The sequence below is a fragment of the Lissotriton vulgaris genome, chromosome 8, assembly GCF_964263255.1.
Source record: "Lissotriton vulgaris chromosome 8, aLisVul1.2, whole genome shotgun sequence".
NCBI lineage: Eukaryota > Metazoa > Chordata > Amphibia > Caudata > Salamandridae > Lissotriton > Lissotriton vulgaris.
In genome coordinates, this window is record NC_141696.1 from 495,507,821 (window position 1) to 495,525,430 (window position 17,610).

Sequence of the window (17,610 nt, forward strand, 5' to 3'; positions counted from 1 at the left end):
TATGCTCACCAAGTGTGTTTGCCTCGAACTTTTAAATGTTGCGTCTAGACAATGATGTTAATGCAAGAGCCTGAAATATCCTCTTCCAAAAGTACTATTGTGTGACAGGAGGAGAAGAAAGGCATTGGGTTGTGCTTGATAATAGAAATGAATCGAGTTTCCATTGATTGTTTTTGCACGTCAACAAAATCAACCATCAGAACGTATTCTGTACACTTGAAGGGGTCAGAAAAAAACATCTCTCTTGATCTTTATGGAGCATATTATCTTTAAATGAGGACTATTAAAAAAAGGTTCCTGAAGAGTATAGCCACCCGCCTAAGGGCTCGAAAGATGTTGAGGGGGGGGGGAAGCGGTGAGACGTGGCATGATAGGCTGCTCATAATCGTTTCACGAGGTTGGTTATGAGGTGGGGATTTGTTGGGGGGAGGGGGGTTTCTTGAGAGAGGTTGTGGAAAAATGGAAAAGCGGACACAAGATCTCCCTACTAGACGGCTGCGATTGACTATTGCTGTAAGATCTTTCATTTCTCATGGTTCACGCCGCCCGGCCTCCGGGATGTGGGCTCACGGGCTGTGTGACGAGTTTCTAAGAGTATGGTGCGTTGCGGCCACCGAGTTTGGAAATATGGAATGTGGAACATGTAAATTTTATATTGTCTGCAATAAAAACATATTTAAAAAAAAAATGAGGACTATAAAAAAACCAAAAAAAAAACACAGAACGTATTTGGTATTTTTTAGTGGTAGTGTTGAGTCCTATCAGAGATTGCAATGCAGTAGATGTCTATGAGAGACATACTCACAAGGAGCAAGGAACACTCCAAAGTGACTGATATGACTGGGTCGTCGGTGCAGATGCATTGCATACAATCTTACAGTTGGCACAGTAATGGTTCAAATGGTATATGATTTCAGCTGTTTGCTGATGAGATTGTTACTCATACTTGGCAGTCTGTCCATGAGTCATTGCTAATGTTTATAAATCATATCACCTGAATTCCACCCCTTCTATTAGGCACATACGGGATGTTGATAAAGTAATTGTGCCAGGGAGTTGAAAGAGGGTTTCACAGATCGAGACCATTCCTATAAGTGTGACAATCTGTGTATTAAAAATGTGTTGTAGAGGACGAGAGTCTTTAATTAATGTTCAACATATGTTGTATGTGGTATGCAGCTAATGTGTTCCTTGTTTTTGGCATAGTAACATACTTTTTACTTGGCTAAAAATTGTTTGTGTCAGTTGCATGAATAAATTGAATGTTTAAACTAAAACAAATAGTTATCTTAGAAGTGTGACTTTTAGGGGCATTTGTATTTTGTTATTTATGTGTTTTTTAGGTCGAACCTACCAGACAGAGCAAGCAAAATACATATTAGGGGCTTACATGCACCCATTGATTGCCATTGGTTGGCTTTACTGTCTCTTATTGACTTGCTTTCTATTGAATGGTTTTCCATGTTTCATCCTGTCAATCTTGTTTGCCCCTCCTATGGAGCATAGCTCCTATCCCATCTCTTCTGGCTGGTTCTGTGCTTCCTCTGTTCACTTTTAGGTAACTGTTTTCTCTATTTGTTTAAACACCCTATTAAAGTACATGTGTTTTCCATCTGTCTCCCTCATGTGCTATTCTTCCACCCCTAGTGTTGCAATCTCTCTCTCATCCATATGCTTCTCTCCCCACCTGCTCTTGTGTTGCTCTCTCTTGCGATTGTGCTTATCTCTCCCTGGCAAGGTACACGCTGCTCTTTTCTGCCTGTACTTTTCTCCCTTCCCCCTTTTTCTCTCCCTTGAGTTGTTTCTTCCCCAACTGCCATGTTGTCTCAGCCCACCACTGTTTCTTTATTCACCAGCAGCTCCCCAACCAGTGCTTTAAACCTGCTCATCTGTTTTATTTTTTAAAGATCTTTCAAGCGGTTTAGAAAAAAAGCGCTTTCATGCTACTTTTTTTAAATTTGCATGTGTTTTAACACATATGTGTGCCTATAAAATGATGAGAAGGAAATGTCATTGTAACTTTTTGGCTTTTTTTCCCCATGCTGCACAGCATCCGCAATGCTATACAACATTGCTTATTAAAAAAGTCGGCAAAGCCAGTAGGTTTCATAGGCAAGACATTTTGGCATTGCCAAAGCTTATGGTGTTTCCTTGGGTTGAATATGTGTATAGCTTGTTGGGCACTATGCCTGGTTGTGTCTGTGTTGCACTCTGGGTGAATAGTATGCTGTCCAGTTTTGTTAGTGCGATTTGTGTGCCTTTAAAATGGTGCTTAGTCAAATGTATATGTTGCCTTATTCTGTTCTCTGTGTATGCCATTGTATTCTTTTAAGGTTGCAGACATTTGGGAGACTAGGGACACCTTTGCTGGAGCTAACTTCAGGGTTAGTTACCCTGTCCTGTCATAGTATTGTACTGTATTGCAGCATTTATATAGCGCTTACTACCCCCTATGTCGGGCTCTGGAGCATTTGCCTACTTGGGTAGCATGGGATGAGAATTTGGTGATTTAAGTACAGATTCTGCAAGTTATGCTTCAATTCCAAATGAGAAGCTTGGTAATGTAGGTATTTACCAGATCTGGTAAATATGGCATCCCAGCATAATGGTATTTTCGGCGTGAGATAAATACATCACTGTGTCGAACCTACATGTAATTGGAATCTTTCACTATGGTCTCTATGGAGGGATATGTGTTGCTACATCCCCTGCACTATATCAATGGATTGCTACATTGATGCCACTACATCACCAGGTACTACCGCTCTGAGATATTGTAAGTTTGTTTACCACCACCTTTAACACGTTATCCTGATACTAAATCATCTTGTTTAAAGTATAATTATACTAATTCGTTTGTAGCAAATACTGAATCTATTTACAATCTAAATTGTAACCTTGGCTTTTAAATTATATTTATTATTTAATGTAATTACTTATCTTATTGTAATCATTGTCAATCCTAAACCTATTCCCCAATTGATTTAAATTAACATAAAGTATCCGTAAAACTAATCCAACACCTCAATAATTTTAGATTAAAATAATTTAAAATAAATATTTTTCGAGAAGCAAGACATACTATTGCTAACCCCTGAAATCATTTTACATAACTTTACCATAATATTAACCATGTCCCCAAATTAATGTAAATGAAATCAAGTTAAGGAAATCTGTAAACCTCATATTTTTTCTACTAAAAAGGAGTTGAAACCATAATGCTTAGTTAAAATAAATAAATATCTTTAACCTGACCGTATTACCAACTTAAACCCCTACATTCAACTGAAATGTTCCTTAATGCAAACTCTTATCCCTTACTATAATTAAACTATTGTAGTAAGCATTGGTCTTCATCATTTTAAATCATTTGAAATCAACCCTTTGTTAAATTAATTACTCTGTTTAATATTATATTTTCCCTGATCGATGTAGTGGTAATCTACATTAAGGTAGTAGGCGTCTGTCCTGCTGGGACTTGAGACACTAGTTTCTTCCATGATAGATCTTAGTTGCCCAGGCATCTGAGGCCACATCACATGTTGGCTGCCTTGACTATGAAAGAGAAACCCCCTCTTTTTTGTTTGTTTAAAACGGGGGAATGAGTAAGCCAGCGTTACCAGAGGGCAATTACCTCCCAGGTCTATATTATTTAATCCACTATTTCTAATAAGTGAGCACCTTGGTATGGAGAGGGCTTGATGTTTCGGTGTCAAAGCCTTGTACATAATGCGCTTACAGACCGGTAACCAATGAAGCTTTTCACGAACCCAAGATACTGATGCGTGCTTGGGTAGTTTATAGAGTAGGCAGACTGCCATGTTCTGGACTACTTGTGGACACTGAACCAAATATTCTGGCAGTTCTAAGTCCAGAATTTTGACATAGTCCAGCTTCGAGAGAATCAGTGCCCTGATCACAGTAATTTGTACATCATGAGGCAGGAAGTTGAGAAATATCCAGAGCATGCAGCAGATCCAAAAGCAAGATTTAACTACTGCTGACACCTCGGTATAGTTGAGAGTCAAATATAATGCCCAGATTTCAGGCCAGTGTCTTTGAATGGGGTTTGGGGGGGCATTGTTGGGCCAGGCTCCTGTCTAACCAGGGAGGGGATCCAACCCAAACAATAAGATCTCAGTTTTGTCTAGGTTGCTTTGTAATTTATTAGCCCTGAGTGACTGAAGCAAAGCCTTCATGCAGAGGGCAAAAGCTTCTGATTGAATCCCCGTTGTAGGTAGGTGCTGCGTATCATCGGTGTACGATATAACCTTGATGTCAATGGATGTGACCAAATATGCCAATAAAGTCATATTAACGTTGAAAAGAGTAGGGCTTAGACATAGTTGTTCTTGTGAAACATACTGAGAGGGGGTCTGTATTTTGTTCAGTGAGAGTTTGTTGTTGTTATGGCAAAGTTATCGAGAAACATTTCATTTGTCGCTGTTTCTTTATGCTCATCTTTATAGTTAGCTTTTACGGTGTATGCTTGGTGTTTGTTTTCTCCGTTTGTTAAATTATTGTGTTTTCTGTCCTTTGAGTTCTCGAGAGTGCCTGTTATCTTGGTCTTGATTCTGTTAAATCAATGTGTCATCAGTGTTGCCTTCTCGGCAGCATTCCTTCAATATCAATAGTAGAGTATCGCTGAAAAGGGCTGAGCTTACAACATCTAGTGCTTCTGGGTCAGGTGCATTCAAAGAAGTATCTACGTGTTCTTCAACACTTGGCTCATGTAGCATGACAGTCTAATAGTGCCTAGTGCACTGAGAACCTACTTCACTGATGGAGTTTGCTGCATTGTAACTTTTCTCCCCATCAGTGGTTTGCGCTTGAGGGAACCCTGCATGCAAGCTTTGACTTGAAATTAGATGGCAAGGCATAATATTTGCCCTGCCAAAGCATTTGGCGACATCATCTGTAGAAAAAAAACAGCATTAAAAAAAATGCTAAATGCACTCAAGGGAAACAACCTTAGCGAGTATTCCACGTTGCAAATAGTTTTGAAATATTGCCCTTTAAAAATCTTTAAAATGCAAGTAATCATGTGGAATTCCGGTGACAATCTGCTACAGAGAATGGTGGGGGCGATAACACATTTCACAAAAACGCACAGCAATTACCGGTACCCTGCTGCGTCTCTGTGATTGTTTTACCGCGCCCCTTGAGGTCACTGACGCAAACAGCAGTGTTCATGATTAAATACTGTCTGCCCACTACCTCTGAGCACTTGTCGACATAATCACCTCTAGGGGTGATTGTTCTTCCTGCCCCCGCTGCTGCAATTTATTCCAGGGCTCGCAACGCACTAACCTGCTGTCTATATCGCAAATTAAATGGTGTATTATGCACAACATAAATCAAATGTAGCTTTAGAATGCCAATTTTGTAATAATCATTATTGACAGTAGAAAGAATGCCTTCCTGTTCAAATGCCATTTCTATAAAGAATATTCGGTTTGACAGACCCATGCAAATCACATTTTGTAATGTTGTGTACAAAAGATTCTTCCAAATAAAATTTGTAAGGGGCTGCCATTGAATATGGATTTCTTTATCAACGACATCTTCTTAGCAATAGCTGCTCTTGATTTCTACTTTATGCAGGGGCAGCTAGTTAATTTTGAAAAGGGCGGGCGTAAATATATACTGATGTTCAACTAAGCCAATAAGGCACAGCAAGCCCCACTTCACCCCAAATTATTAGAGGGGCTCTTACTTACCACAGGGAAAATCTTTGCCAAAAATGAGGCCACATGTTACATTTTGCAGCCCATTTTGCATATCCGGATGAAAAATGAGAGATTCTGAAAGGGCATTAATACGTTTTTGCAAGATGCTAATGTTTGTATTACTTATTTTGCTTTCCCCTTACTATCTCTAGTCACAGTTAAAAAAAAGTGTGGGTTCTGTGTGCCCAGCAAGCTATACACTTAAATACATCAGTGGCCTTCTCTGGCTGCTACAGTGCATGCCTGGAACACTCCCATGATACAACCAGTGTACACACTTTAAAGAGGACACAAGCACAGGTGGAACCTTCTCCATGGAAAAAGCACGTTATTGATCCGACACAGTTTCTACTTTAATAACGATTAAAGTGAACATAACAATTCCTTTGTAGGGAAAGAAGCCCTATTGGATGAAAGTACAAGCTAGCACTGTAAATATAATCTATCAATCAGGGCTGATCAATTTGTGGAATTGTAATTAGCAACCGTGTCTGAATATGACTAGTGCACTATTATAAACAGAGAACACCTGTACATCTTTGTTTATAGATGCACTTGCACCAAATAATAGCGTAAATACTGTTAGAAATGGGAGTCTCTAGGTTGCAGTGGTTTGCACCCTGTTAAACTAGGGACCCTTATTTTAGTCAGAGTAAGGGGCTTACACTGGTGATAATCCCTGCTCACCCCCTGGGTAGCTAGGCACGAGAAGTCAAGCTTATCTCAGAGGCAATGTGTAAGGCATTTGTACATAAACTACCATGTTAACATAGTGAGAACACTACAAATGGACACCACACCATTTTAGAAAAAGAATCAATCTTTATCTAAGTAAAACAAGACCAAAGCCAAAATCCAATATACATAAGGAAGGATATCACTTTTAAAAGGTTTAAAATAGTTCAGCCATAGAAAACTATGGGTGCATCACTTTTAGCACAAAGTACCTGAGATGTAACAAAATCAAGGAAGAAAACAGGCGCAGAGGAGGTGAGGCGCTGGAAAACAAAGCAATGTGTCTGTTCCGTACTCCTAGGGAGACTTTGTTTCAGTTCTTTACTGTCAGGGAGGTGATGAATCAATTCCTGGACACACAGCCTCGGTCCCTTAGCTGTGGTCGATGATTTGGCGGCAAAACAGGCGCTGCGTCAATTTACACAGCTGCGAACAGGTGATGTGTTGAATCTTCAGATGCATATCAGTACCTGCATCAGAGTTTGAGCAGGTGTCTCGGTTGTCGGAGACACGGGAGTCGGACCGAAGTATTCTTGCAGCTGTGTGACAGGCGCTGCATTGATTCTTATATCGCATCTCAGCGATGTGTTGGTTTTTCACCAACATGGCAAGCTTGTACCAGGAAAAACAGCTGTTGAAGACCAGTGCATGGATTTTCTTCTTTTCTTCCAGCAGAAACCAACTTCAAGGACCCAGAATTGGAATTGGCCGCACTTGACAGGCCAGAACTTCCAGTAGAGAGATTGGGGCCTGCAGGTGAAGTTTTAGATGGCCCTGATACTTCTTAATAGGAGGCAAACACACACTAGTCCTTGGAGAACCTTGGTAAAGCAGATGATGAAAACAATGTCCAGTCCTTTCACTCTCCAAGACAGAAGCAGCAAGCAGCAGACCAGCACAACACTGCAACAAGGAAGAGTGGCAGTCCCCCCCCCCTACAGCTTATCCAGCTCTTTTCTTGGCAGAATCTCCTTTTAGTCCAGAAGTGTTCTAAAATGTGGTGCCACAGGTCCATTACGTATACCCCTTTCTGCCTCTGAAGTAGGAATACTTCAAAGGATAGTCTTTGTATTGCAAATATCCTGCCTTACCCTGACCTGGCTTCGCAGACTACGGGGGTTGGAGACAGCTTAATGTGAGGACAAACACAGCCCTATTCAGGTGTCAGTGACCACTCCTCCCACCACTCTCACTCAGGAGGACCCATCAGCCTGGTGATGGGTCAGGATATGCAGGGCATTATTTGTGTGACTGTCTAGAGTGAATGCACAAACATCCCAACTGTCAGATTAAACCAGATATGGATTCCACAGGCAGGCAGAGGTACAGGGTGTTAAAGCAAGAAAATGCCCACTTCCTAACAGTGGCATTCTCAAACACACAATTTAAAAACCACCTTGACAGAAACATATGTTTATATATTCTGAGTTCAAGGAACACAAACTCCAAAACTCTATTTCTTTCCAATTGAAAGTTATACTCGAAAGGTGTTACAAGGCAGCTCCAATGATAACCTATGGGAGAGGTAATCCTTGCAATAGTGAAAAACTAAATTAGCAGCATTTCACTATCACGACATGTAAAACACACCAGAACATTTCCTACCTTTCACATACACTGCACTTTGCCCTTGAAGCTACCTTGGGCCTACCTTACATGTAGGAAAAGGGAAAATTTGGGTCTGACAAGTGGGTGCACTTGCCAGGTTGACATGGCAGTTCAAAACTTCCCACACATACACTGCAGTGGCTGGCCTGAGACATGGTTGCAGGGCAATTATGTGAGTGGCACAATCAGTGCTGCAGGCCCACTAATAGCATTTGATTTACAGGCCCATGGTGCACGCATTGCATTTTACTTGGGACTTGCTAGTAAATCAAATATGCCAATCATGGATAAACCCATCACCATTACACAATTAGGACAGAGATCATATGTACTTTAGCACTGATCAGAAGTGGTAAAGTGCCCAGAGCTCTAAAACCAGCAAAACGAAGTTCAGCACATAGTAAAAAAAAAAACAGGAGGTCAGAAGCAAAAAAGAGAAAAACACCCCAAAGGGGCCTGGTCCAACACTAACGTTTTAAGCAGAGAACTGTTCCAAAGGGATAGTGAAGTTAAGAACTGGTACAAAAAACATATTAAATTTTGAAGAAGTGAGAGAAAACCCTCACACCACCATCAAATGTGTCTCCACAGAACACATTGTCATGTAAACTCAAAAATAAAACAAATGATGCTTTACACAGACTTGTGAGTGAAGTCTGTGCTGCTTTGCACTGCCTTGTCCGCTCTGACCCTGCTCTGTGTGATTAGATGCTTCAAGTATTCTTGCCTCCCACTGGTCCTGAAAAAAGACAGCCGTTCCTGCTTTTATCCCACAAATCGCTCCTTTCTGTTCAACAGGTGACGGCTGACGTGGAGCTGACGATATCACACGAGGTTGTTGGAATACACACCCACTGACATTTTCTTATAAAGTGGGCATTTATGTAGCCCTTTCTCTCAGGCAGCTTAACAAGCTGCTTGTATTTTATTAGTAATGGTTCGAATGACGCACTTATGTGGAGGCCACAGCAGACAAACGCTGTTTACTGACTGCAAAACACACTTCAGCAAGTAGCATAACATTGCAGAATTTGCTTAATGTTATGCGCTTTACGTAAACAGCAAGATCGTTTGTTCTTTTTTTGTGGGGGCTGCAACAGACCTGTTAAATGATAGCAGGAGGTTGTTCCAACTCTTTTTGTCGAGCTGCTTCTGATTTTATTGTTTTTGTTCCTACTTAAAACTTAATTTCTATAGGAGGGTACCTTATGTAAGAACATGTGAATTCTGACATCTTGCACCCATCCATAAGTCCTCACCGAAGAATATAGCGCAATCATACTTGGCGTAATCTGGGTAATATACTCGGACCTCACATGTTGATTCAGTACTATTAATTTAGGAAATAGTTAGGCAAGTCAGTCTTAAAGATCATACCAGACGTTTATCTTACCGGTTTAAAAAATGTATTCTGTGAGATGTATTCTTTTGACATTGAATGTATAATGAAGAAGTCCACGGAAACAGACTGTCCAGGGCTCATCTTGTGAATGATGTCACCGTGCTTGAAAGGGAACATGAGTGGGGGTTGCAGTATTGAGTGATGGCAGGCAAACTCTCCCTGCTGATTGGGTCTTAGGCCTTGCAGGTATAATAGTGCCTTGCAATGCTCCATGGTGTCATGCCCCCCCAAATATGACAGGAGCCAGGAGTAGTATTCGACACATCTTTATTCTTCTGTGTCCTACTCATCACTGACCTCTCGGTCCTTGTCCCTCCTGTTCCTGTTCCTGCTTGTCAGCTCCGCCCCCCAACCACTAGACTGCATCACGATACGACATCTCCCCCCTTTTTAACAAATAAAGTTGATTCTCATGGCGTCTATAGTTCCTTCATCAGCTGCACAGGGCTGCGGCCCGCCTGTTTGAGTCATGAAACCCATCTCCATTACAAACTCAAACTCGGTCTGTTTCTGTTTCTCAGGTGTCAGCAGGGTGCAGTCTGTTGGAGACACTTCATTGTGTCTTTCCGGCTGTCTTGACAGGAGTGTCGCTTCTTGTGATGTGGCTGTTGATGGCTCCGATAGATGTCGGCTGTCCGTTTTCTTTTGTAATTCTTGTTTGAGTGGCAATTGATCTCTTACACGAGTGTCCGTTGTTTTAGTTTTCTTCCGAGCGCCTGCATGCACTTCTATTCCTCGTTGTCTTATTCGGTCAGGGACCTCCCTGTCCGCCTGTCCGTGGACAGGCATACCAGATAACCCAGGTGCACGTTTCCCTCCTGACTGATGATAGTGACCTCTCTTTCCCAACGGGTTGGCTCCTCTGGGTAGGGTGACTGGATGGTCCCTTCCCGCCCAGTGGGTACAGTCACCGGCATCGGTGCTTCTTTTGTGTCCCTTTTGTGTAAGCCTTGCTGACCCCTTCAGCGGTGACGGTTTATTCTTCACGTCATGATGTTCCTGGGGCTGGCATGACATGTTGTCTTGTGGAGAGTTCAGGCATTGCAGGTTGTTGGCCTGAGGTGTGTTGTTTCGGACAGGGATGGCGGTCTTTGCTTCCTCTGTGTTTTCAAGTGGTGGACACCGTGACCGTTGTCGGTACCAGGATTCTGTTGATTTAAGTGATTGTCCGGACATGCTTTCTGAGTCGGTCGATGACGCACTCTTAGAGTCGAGGCTGTCGAGGAGATACTCCTCTGGGTGCATCTCTTGAAGCGATGACACACTCTTGGAGTCGATGCTATCGAGGAGACACTCCTCTGGGGGCATCTTTTGAAGTGTCTTTTGTGTTATTGCTGTGGCTGGTTTGTTTGCTAGCCCCGTATCTACTTCCTTGGTTTGGTCTTGGGATAATATTCGACTCTTCTCTGTTTTCTCCTGATCAGAGATGGCTCGAGCGTATGCGTCTTGAGTTGTTCGAGTGTGTGTATCTACTTCCTTGGTTTGGTCTTGGGATAATATTCGACTCTTCTCTGTTTTCTCCTGATCAGAGATGGCTCGAGTGTATGCGTCTTGAGTTGTTCGAGTGTGTGTGTATATCGGTTTTTGGAGATGGCGTGGCTTGTTCCTTCGCTTGTGTTTGGTCCTTTCCTCATAACCATTGAGTCGACTGTCGTCGGTCTCCTCTGTGTGGTCTGTGTCTCTGCTTGATGTTTCTCCAGAATAGTATGTTAGTTTCCGGAGATAACGTGACTTGTCCCCTCGCCGGTGTTTGGTGTTTTCATCATAACCGTTGAGTAGACTGTCTTCGGCCTCCTCTGTGTGGTCTGTGTCACTGCTTGATATTTCTCCAGAGTAGTGTGTTGGGTGACTTCTCGACGTTATGTCAATCAGGCTGCCACAATTCCTGGTTGTCCCAGTCTTTCGTACACCCTTATCCATTGTCCTTTGTGTTGGTGACTTAGGGGGTTCCCTGTCACTTTGTCTCTCACGTTGTCCTTTCTCTAGTCCGCCTTCTCTCTCCCTCTCTCGTGTTTTAATTGTCTCCTGGGCTTTCATCACGGACATGGGGGATATCTTTTTCCTTTCCTTTGTCCTTTGTATCGTTGACTCAGGGAGTTCCCTGTCACTTTGTATCTCATGGTATCTTGTCTCTGGTCCGCTGTCGCCCTCCCTCTCTCGGGTTTTGTTTGTCTCCTTGGCTTGCCTCGCGGACGTGGAGGATGTCTCCTTTCTTCTCTTTTTCTTTCCTGCGTCCTGGTGAAATTCTTTAGATGTTTTCCTTGCTGTCACCCGCTCTCCAACTTCGGCTCTCCTGATGATCTCTTTTAGTGAGAACCGCCCTTGAATGATCTTGCGCTTGGTGTCGGGTTTTGAACAGCCTTCAATCACCCGCAGTCGGATTGCATCTTCGTTTGTGAAAGTGTCGAAGTGGCAACATTTCACTAGACGTTGCAGCCGGGTAATGAAGCTTGGTAAGGATTCTAATGGTTCCTGCCGTGCTGCATTGAAAGCAATGCGTTCATGATCCACATCCTCCTTTGCGTAGAAATAAGCGAGCAGTGTCTCTCTGAGTTCCCTATATGTCTCTGTGTCTTTTGCTGAAAATGTTTTGATTAGGCGTCGGCCTTCGTGACCCACCAGCTGAAGCAATAGTAGTCGACGTTTGCTATCCCTTCGCTCACCAGTCGTTGCGAGGAATTCGTCCACCGACTCCAGCCACCTTGACCACTCGGGACCTAAACAGTGGTCGCTGGTCTGTGCCACTGGAGGAGGTACTCCGATGCAAGGGTTGGGTTTATGCGTGTCTTTCCTCATTGGCATGATGGTGGAATGCGCACGCTTCAGTTGGACGGGCTTGGTTTCTTGAGATCAGCTTGGTCGTCACTCACCCGCTGGCGGTATGTTTCTTTGTTCGTATATGCTTATGCTTATTGTTTGTACTCTTTTGTGGTTTCCTCTCGTCTTTGCCGCTTTTTTTTGTTTCTTGCTGTTGCTTGTGCTTGTTTGCAGCATTTCTTTCTTTGTCAGTGTTCGTTGTGCTTCTTGCTGTCTTCTTGTAACTGCTTGTGCTCGTGTCCGATATTTCTTCTGTGCTTGCATTTGCCAGTGTTTGATGTGTTTCACTTCTTGTCTTTACCAGTGTTTGTTTCGTAGCTGCTTGTGCTTGTTTGATTACATTTTGTTCTCTTGCAGTCGCTCGTGCTTGTTTACTCTACTGTTGTCCTTGCTTGTGCTTTACTTATTCTATATTTTGTATTTACGCAGGCTTATTTTATTGCCTGTTTGTCGCGCATTTACCACTGCTTGTTGTATGTGTCAGTCTTATTCTGTTGTTTCAGGCTCTTTGCCTGACTTCAAAATGGCCGCCGATGATCCCTCGCAGGGGATTGGTCAATATTGCCTGACTTCAAGATGGCCGCCGGGAATCTCGTTTTCAGCGAGATTTCGGTCGTTTCTTCAACCGGAGCCACAGATTCACTCGGCGCTTCGATTTTAGACTCACCACTCGTCGTTTTCAGCCGCGATCCACCGCCAGAGTCACTGCTGCAGGTGAGGTTTCTTTTCTTCGTCTTTTGCCGCCGGAGTGGGCTCCCGGTTGGCTTTTGGTTGTTTCTTTGTTCACTCCTCACACGTGGGGCGATCTTCACTACTTCTGCCGCCGGGTGGGCTCCGGTGGGCACTTTTGCTCGAGCCTCACACGTGGGCGAGCTTGGCTTCTTCTGCCGCCGGGTGGGCTCCGGTGATCACTTTCGCTCGAGCCTCACACGTGGGCGAGCTTGGCTTCTTCAGCCTCTGCACGGCCTTTCGCGCCGTTTCTTTTCTTCCGGCCGCTTTGTTTTGAAGTGCTGACGCTCTGGACGGCCTTCCGAGCGTACGGGTAGCTTCACTTTACCCACTTGTCATGTCACGGGGCAGCATTCAGGCACAACGCGTAGCGCGTTTCGTTTTCGCGCTTCCGACGCGCGGCGCTGACACAGGCTGCAGGCTCTCTCGTCTCGGGCCGTTCACACACGGCAGGGGTTCAGGCAATGTGGGTTTTGCAATAATCCCACCCTCGTCGCCAGTGTCATGCCCCCCCAAATATGACAGGAGCCAGGAGTAGTATTCGACACATCTTTATTCTTCTGTGTCCTACTCATCACTGACCTCTCGGTCCTTGTCCCTCCTGTTCCTGTTCCTGCTTGTCAGCTCCGCCCCCCAACCACTAGACTGCATCACGATACGACACATGGGTGCTGCTGAGTGCCATTATAGTGGTGTATAGACCCATATGGAGCAAATCAAAATAACTCAATATACAACTGAATCAAATTATAAGTGAAGGCGCAGTGCAGGTGCTGACGTGTCAATTGGGTATAGGCAAGGTTGCAGGGATACAGGGGGTACACCTCACTGTGCGTCCAGTGGGAGTGACTTATGTTGTAAATTTTGTGCAATGCATTATCTATATTAATGTGTGGGGAAGTTTGAATTAAGCAGTGCGTAACATAGTATGGCTTTTACAATTTGACCATTGTAGTGACAGTGATGCAGTGGAAGTGCTGTTGGATGACAATGCAAGCGGAGCATTGGGACTCGTTTGAGAGCTGCAGGGTGTGCTGTGCAGTGTGAGCAGTGCATTGGGAATTGCACAGTGAGTGAGGGGCATTTGAAAGATGTAGACCCAATGCATTGTATCGCAGTGAGAATAGTGCATTACTCACACTGTTATCATGTTGTAGGAACTGTACAGCAGGCTTGCAGCATGAGGGGAAACCTCCTTTACAACAAAACTTTTTCCACACAGTACCTTTACAACGCAGGAATTACAAGGCAAGTCGTTACAACGACTTGCGCTTGAGGGCGCTGTAGGATAGGGAACAGTTTAATTTACTATCCAAAACCTTCCCTACTATCCACGGGGACTGGAGTTGGAATAGTAAATTAAACTATTCACTATCCAACGCCCCGCAACGCAAAACCTGCGTTGTAAAGGCATGCGTGGAAAAAGCATGCATTGTAACGACATACATCCCAGCATGAGGCATATGAGAGCAGTGTAACATTAACGGAGTGTGGGGTTCTCCTTGAAGGTAACACATGTGATTATGCCCAGATATGACTGCATTAATTTCTTGATTTTGCTTTAAAAGCGAAATTCTCTATCTCTGGGAAAGTTCTACGGTATGCCATTATACATATTGATGTCCTCTGACTGCCAAGCTGGTCTCAATAGCCATTTCCATGCTTTAGATAGCATTGCCGACCATATAAGTCCCCAATATAGTCTCTGTTTCTACATCACCATTACTTTACATGCCTGTGTCATACCTCGTCTTCAGTCTGGTTGGTGATTCTAGCTAAGACCACAGCTGGTATTACGCGGAGGGCCTCATCGGGACCGGAATGGCGTGTACAAAGGTTGTTTCTGATGGGGTCTTATCTCTCTGAGCTGGAACCTACATTTTGGTCTCAGGAATTTGGGCAAAAGATTTCTCATATATGTCAGAGATGAGGTCCTAGGTAGAGCCACACTAGTCTTACAAAACCCCTAAATGAGCAGTGTGAGGGCTTGGCTCTATTCATCTGCCTCATTCGACCATTGTTGTGTAAACTCTTTTTGGATATGGAGGTGACCAGTGGCTGATAGGCTTAAAGATAGATGCAGTGCTAGGGATGATCTTGTCAAAGGGTTGTCGAGACAAAGTTGTCATTGGGGACATATTCATCAAATAATGGAATGTGGATCACTACTATCTTGGAAATTGATACAAGGCCCACTCAGACACCTCGCCCTGCCTTATATAATGTATGTTGTTTTCTTGATGATCAGGCACAGTCATTGGGCCTTGTTCTTGGCATATGGTCAGTTGGGTAATACGTCCGTTATTAATCTTGAATTTTCAGGGGATGGTTTTTGTAGCAGTCATCTTTATCGCGTGTGCATCACAGCTACAGTGTAGGTGGTTTGCTTGAGTCCAGTTGTCTTTTGTCTGGATTGTAGTCAATATGGCTTATGGGCAGTGGAAATCTGGACTGGTACAAAAGTCAGTGCTCACTCTCACTAAAGGGCTCTCACATGATAATGATGGGAAATGCTCGGTCTTCCACTTCTGCTGTCTTCTTTCCTTTACTATCCTTAACTGTCCATGTACATCAGATTCAACATCGTTAAATGAGCATTGTGAGGATCTCAAGCCTAGTGTCCTCAGAATGTAAATGTATCTCAGGATATGCAGATTTGTGACTGATATTTTTGAGGTGACTAGCTTCTCTTGGACAGCGTTAATAACAAAGGGGTAACCCAATTGGAGTCAGAGGACCTGGGTATCAAGTATTATAAACAAAAATGGTCGTAGACATTGATTCAAAATATGCACTGTCAAGTTATATCAAACATTAATTTTACTTCTGATCACCATACGATTGAATCCTGTAATGGTTGATTCAAATCAAAACAGAAAACATATATTGGCCCAAAATATTCGTTGATCCAACAAACCACACCTGAAGCAAAAAACTGTCTCACCAAGGTCCGAGAGACTCTCTTATTTAATATACGCTTTAGAAAAAAGACATCTGCTTCCATACAGTAAAAAATACAGCTATTTACACAAGGGTTCCCTATCAAGTAACGTGCAAAGAAAAGAGTGAAAATAAGTGCTGGTGTGAGTGAAACGACCAAAGAGGTCTTGAGAGAATATAAGTTGAAATACAATAAGGTTTTTTAGAACAGAAACTAAGGTTTCAATCCTTAGTGTAACCAAAAATGAGCCTGCCTTTGTTGATATATTTGCAAAAAAATTAACTCTTTCTTGCTGGCACGTAATTGAAAAAAGTCCTCCGTATTCAGATTAGCACAAGGGAAAGGGGCGTTGAAAGAGCAATAAAGGTACAGGCTCGGGGGAAAGTTGTTGACGTTTCGACCCAAAGTAAATAGGGTATCTGCTTTCCTCAGGGACGGGTCTTCATCAGGACGTGAAAAGGAGGGGGGGAAACTCAGTGTGCACGAAAAAACGTGACCCCAAAGCGAGTGGGTACCCTTCAATGGTGTGCCACTTTGTGTGAACTCAGTCAGCCCCCAATAGCTATGGTATAAGTCAAGATGTTCCAACGTGCTTGTCAGCACCACATAAGGTTTGCACGCGAGGAATCCAATGGGATAATTTTAAGATGTAACTCAATTAGCATCAAAAAGCTTGAATCTACAAACACAAAGTGTCAGTCAGTAAAAAGGCCTCTGCTGAGTACTCGGCTAATGTGAACCTGGAAAGGACTCTGTCAATACTTTTTTTAAATTACTTGTTATTAATGTGGACCTTGAAAGGACTCTGTCACTACTTTTTTTAAATTACTTGTTAGTTTTCACTCTTCTCAGTCAATAATGTGACCACATGACAGGAAAGGCACACTAACCTCTCGTGCACCTGCTCTAGACTTGAGTTTTGGGTGTGGAGGTCCTTAAGCTTATTGTAATGCAGATTGACACCCTCCAGACTAAAAAAGAAAAAAAGTGAATACATTATATATACAAGGAGAACAAATTTGGTTTGATGGCTCGCAGGGACATGAATAGGTGCCGTGCTGAATAATGGAAGTAGTGTTCTTAGCTTTCAGCGAGCCAGAAAACAAGTTGCATAGCACTGGTAGCAGTTCCAAGGTTAAAGGTAACCGTTCAAAGTGAGGTGACAATAGTTTTCTTTAAATAGCTTTCACTTGTGAAAGAGATACCTAACTAAAGTGCTCCACTGCTTTCACTTTTAGGATTAGTTATTCCAGGATTTTTTTTATCGACCTGTAAATGGGTGCTTTTACCTCTCTTCTTGTAGGAATTAACTTCCGCACAAGTTTTAGTACAAATGACCATCCTCAATGTATGTGACATTACTTTGCAGAGAAAATGTTTTCTTACCTTCAGCCCTGCTATATTTCTAATTTAATGCAAACTGTGCCTATTTACAGAGTACATCAGTATCGATAATCAGCTGGGCAACTTTGGAAGAATGAAAAGAATGCAAAGGAAGATATTTCAGCTATGCTTATGAGGTTTGTAGAGTTTAGAGTTAATAATTAATGTAAATGGGCACATTGTCATAAATGTGTAAGAGGAAAGTATACTGTGGAATGGGGTCTGCAGGGGAGTGGGTTACTGATTGCCATCACGCAGAGGAGGAT

The 17,610-nt window shown here is 43.0% G+C and overlaps 1 protein-coding gene across 10 annotated transcripts in view; it reads left to right on the forward strand.

Moving 5' to 3' along the window:
- The window catches only part of LOC147697229 (F-box-like/WD repeat-containing protein TBL1X), a 929,968-nt gene that overhangs the window by 290,643 nt on the left and 621,715 nt on the right, over nucleotides 1–17,610 (forward strand). For 6 of the 10 annotated variants that reach the window (XM_086934313.1, XM_086934315.1, XM_086934312.1 and 3 more), the window contains one exon: nucleotides 17,398–17,481. The exons of the other annotated variants lie outside the window; for them this stretch is intronic. The gene's annotated coding sequence lies outside the window, so the exon portion shown is untranslated. The remainder of the gene's footprint in view (nucleotides 1–17,397; nucleotides 17,482–17,610) is intronic. 10 annotated transcript variants of the gene reach the window in all.